The following is a 2,969-nucleotide window of genomic DNA, read 5'->3' as shown; positions in this document are numbered from 1 at the left end:
AAAATATAAAGATTATTTCCATCTTACTCCAATCTAATTTTTTTTTAAGATTTTATTTATTTATTCATGAAAGTCACAGAAAGACAGGCAGAGACACAGGCAGAGTGAGGAGATGCAGGCTCCAAACAAGGAGCCTGATAAGGGACTCGATTCCAGGAATCCAGGATCAGGCTTTGAGCCAAAGGCAGACGCTCAACCGCTGAGTCACCCAGGCCTCCCCAACCTATTATTATTATTATTATTATTATTATTATTATTATTATTTTAAATTTCTGTTGTCATCCTACTGACTCTTCAACATTCAGCTCTAATGGTACTTCCACTAATAAACCTTGCTTGGCTCCACAAGTTGGATTCAGTGACTCCAGTGTTTCTCAAGTTATGAGTACACACTTACACACACAAACATACACATGGTTCCCATATTTCAAGAATCATCAGTGATACAGTGAGATTGGGAATATACTTACCTTCCTATTAGTCCTGGACTCGTTACTGTCTAACATCTTCATAAATATCTTCTGGCAATGACTTATTGGTAGGAAGAAGATATTCTTTAAAATTGGCTTAGGTAAAGCCTGAGAGACTGAGATGTAAGGAAGAAGAAAGTACTACACTTTAATAATGTCTACTTTTAATTTTGCTTGATATCATAGTAACATGCAGTCTGAAGAGCTGTGAGAAGTAATCTAAATATTAAAAATGACCATAAAATAGGTATTTAGGCACAAATTTTCTATTTAAAATATCAGAGGAGTATGATGCTCTGTTACAACTTTAAAGACTTTATTTTTTTTAAAGCTTTCTTTCTTTTTTTTTTTTTTAAATTTTTTACTTATTTATGATAGTCACAGAGAGAGAGAGAGAGGCAGAGACATAGGCAGAGGGAGAAGCAGGCTCCACGCACCGGGAGCCCGACGTGGGATTCGATCCCGGGTCTCCAGGATCGCGCCCTGGGCCAAAGGCAGGCGCCAAACCGCGGCGCCACCCAGGGATCCCACAATTTTAAAGACTTTAAATTAGCTCTCAAATCTTCACAGCAGCCCTTTTGGCTCCCAGAGCAGCGTCGTGGCAGTTGGCAAGAACAAGTGCCTTACGAAAGGCGGCAAAAAGGGAGCCAAGAAGAAAGAGGTTGATCCATTTTCTAAGAAAGATTGGTATGATGTGAAAGCACCAGCTATGTTCAATATAAGAAATACTGGAAAAATACTAGTCACAAGAACTCAAGGAACCAAAATTACATCTGACGGTCTCAAGGGTCACATTTTTGAAGTTAGCCTTGCTGATCTGCAGAATGATGAAGTTGCATTTAGGAAATTCAAGCTAATCACTGAGGGTGTGCAGGGCAAAAACCGCCGGACTAATTTCCATGGATCTTACCCGTGACAAAATGTGCTCCATGGTCAAAAAATGGCAGACCATGATTGAAGCTCATGTTGATGTAAAGACTACTGATGATTATTTGCTTCGTCTATTTTGTGTTGGTTTTACTAAAAAATGCAATAATCAGATTCGGAAGACCTCTTACGCTCAGCAGCAACAGGTCTGCCAAATCCGGAAAAAGATGATGGAAATCATGACCCGAGAGGTGCAGACAAATGATTTGAAAGAAGTGGTCAATAAATTGATTCCAGACAGCATCGGAAAAGATATAGAAAAAGCTTGTCAGTCTATTTATCCACTCCATGATGTCTTTGTTAGAAAAGTAAAATTTCTGAAGAAGCCTAAGTTTGAATTGGGAAAACTCATGGAGCTTCATGGTGAAGGTAGTAGTTCTGGAAAAACTACTGGGGATGAGACCGGTGCTAAAGTTGAACAACCTGATGGATATGAACCACCAGTCCAAGAATCTGTTTAAAATTCAGACATTTAATGGTGACAAAAACATATTTGTGATGTTTAATTTCTTATCATTCTTTTTAAATAATCAGCAATCCGGCTCGGTGAAGCAGATGTTCTGAACTGACAGTGCGAACTTTTCAGAATTGCTGTATGGATCTTATCCATTGCTCTTGGCTACTAAATAGCTGCAAAAGGGTAGTGATCTATTTTAAGCTGTAGTGATCTGGATAGAAGTGTTATAGATGGTTAATAAAAGGAAACTTTAACAAAAATCTTCACAGCAGAATTTATAATTAATATGAATATGGAACATAAGACTTTAAAGATTAAATATATATATTTAAATATCTCTTTGTTAAGAGAGTTCCTCATAAATAACTGAAAGAGCCTGACCTTAAAACTCAAGAAGGTATATTTTTTTATTATCAAGGTCTATTCAACCAACTTATTTTCCAGAAATAAAATAGGAAACCGCCAACTAAATAATCAACTCACCATGTATGAGTTTGCCAGTTTCAAAATGAGCAAGAGCAGACATAATATGATTATGAGGACTCAGAGCATCCAGGACATACAGCTGAATCCCACATAAATTGTCAGCCAAAGGGAAATGTTGTTGGATAGCCTACTAAGAGGGATTTATGAGAATCAAGCTTTTTGATATGTGTTTCTGTGGTGAGGGGGATCTCATGTCCAACAATTAGGCTTTCATAATCACAAATTCTGCCAACACTTTAGCTCATTACCTCTAAACAAGTCTTCAATAATTACAACATTAATACTGTAGGGCATTTAGTACATTAAAGCCTTTGCCAATGTTGTGAAGATTTTCCTGGAAAAAAAAATTGCCTAAAGTCATCCCTATTTAGATAAAATTAAGACATGAAATGTTTTTCAGATGTGATGTAATGCATTAGTGCAAGAAGATATGCAGCAGAATTAACTTAATAGTATATATGGTAGTATTCAAAAATAAACTTAAAAAATAAAAACAAAAAAATTATTCACCCTGATTTGTGAATATTTACATATATGTAAATTTACATATATGCATATATATCTGATATGATATATCTTTCATATATGTAGATATTATAATCGCAGTATATATATATATATATATATAT

At 35.7% G+C, this 2,969-nt stretch overlaps 1 pseudogene; it reads left to right on the top strand.

Annotated features, from left to right (window-relative positions):
- Window positions 1-660: 660 nt before the first annotated feature.
- LOC144301547 (small ribosomal subunit protein eS1 pseudogene) lies at window positions 661-1,874 on the top strand (annotated as a pseudogene).
- Window positions 1,875-2,969: the final 1,095 nt, after the last annotated feature.

This window comes from Canis aureus, chromosome 30 (assembly GCF_053574225.1).
Source record: "Canis aureus isolate CA01 chromosome 30, VMU_Caureus_v.1.0, whole genome shotgun sequence".
Lineage (NCBI taxonomy): Eukaryota > Metazoa > Chordata > Mammalia > Carnivora > Canidae > Canis > Canis aureus.
Note: the sequence above shows the minus strand (reverse complement) of the source record. Positions and strands in the feature narration are given on the sequence as shown.